The sequence below is a fragment of the Meleagris gallopavo genome, chromosome 26, assembly GCF_000146605.3.
Source record: "Meleagris gallopavo isolate NT-WF06-2002-E0010 breed Aviagen turkey brand Nicholas breeding stock chromosome 26, Turkey_5.1, whole genome shotgun sequence".
NCBI lineage: Eukaryota > Metazoa > Chordata > Aves > Galliformes > Phasianidae > Meleagris > Meleagris gallopavo.
Genome location: NC_015036.2, coordinates 29054 through 30339, shown reverse-complemented (window position 1 = coordinate 30339; position 1286 = coordinate 29054). Strand labels below are relative to the sequence as shown.

General features: G+C 48.6%; 1 long non-coding RNA gene across 1 annotated transcript in view; it reads left to right on the top strand.

Annotated features, from left to right (window-relative positions):
- LOC116217449 overlaps positions 1-1286 on the top strand; it is a 5861-nt gene that overhangs the window by 1715 nt on the left and 2860 nt on the right. The window lies entirely within an intron of this gene.

Here is a 1286-nt window from a genome sequence, read left to right as displayed (position 1 = left end):
TCATCCTTGGCATTTCCTTCCACGTTCTCTTGGCCATTGCCTGGGCATTCCCTTGCCCTCCTGTTTTTGTGTTCCATGCCACATTCTCTTGGCTATTGTCCTTGGCTTTATGTTGCCATGTTCTCTTCAGCATTCGTTTTTGACATTCACTTCCATCTTCTCTTTGGCCATTGCCCTTGCTTTCTGTGCCCCATTCTCTTGGCCTTCTGCTTTGACCTTCCCAGTTGCCCTCTCCTTGCCCTTGCTTTGTTTGTGCTTTCCTTTCCTTTTGCTTCTGCCCTGCCGTTGCCTTGGCTGCCTGCTTTGCTTTGCCTTTGTTGTGGCTTTCTGTGGGTATTCTGCTTGCCCTTGGCTCTCTGGGATTGGCTGGGAGACAGCATTAATGTTAAACTTGAGCTGAACCCGTAGCTGAATGGAAGTTCTAATGATAATTGTATTAACCTGCAGTCTATCTGTAAACCAAACCCTTAACCCAATATTAAAAATGTCTCATACCCTAAATGCTGCCATAAAAATAACGCCCCATGTTTTCTTTAAAGTAACCGTAATTGCAATTGTAGTGCAGAACACTGCTGTTAAACTAACTGTAACTTCAACCCTATAAATAGCATTAATTATATCCCTAACACTCCCCTGCACCATCATTAGGGCAATGTGTGGATGGTGCAGCCCTACATATGTGGGGCAGTGCCTTCATTACTGCGTTGTGTCGAACAGGTGGCAGCAGAGCTGCGGTGCTCCTGAGTGCCGTAAGGACTGCACGGAGATGTGTGGGTCTTCGTAGGAGCAGCAAGGAGCCGGAATCTGCATTTCCTGGAATGCCCCGGAAGCTCACTTTGCTAACTGGTAATTGTCTGCCCAGCAGGTAAGGGCAATGCACAGCCACCAGTGTTTACCCATTCCATTGCATGGCACAACATGGTGCTCCCAGAGCTCTTAATTGCACTTCATGGTGCCCGGAAGGCTGCCTGTTCTTTTCTTTCTGCGTTCTCCTCGCCTCTGGCCTTTCACTGTAGTGTTTTCCTTCCCTTTACCCTCCGTGTTCCCTACCGCATTCTCTTGCCCTCCTGTTTTTGCATTCCACGCCACATTCTCTTGGCCATTGCCCTTGGCTTTCTTTGCCGCATTCACTTCAGCATTCAGTTTTGGCGTTCCCTGCTGCATTCTCTTGTCCTCCTGCTTTGGCGTATCTTTCCGTGTAGTCTTGGCCATCATCCTTGGCATTTCCTTCCACGTTCTCTTGGCCATTGCCTGGGCATTCCCTTGCCCTCCTGTTTTTGTGTTCC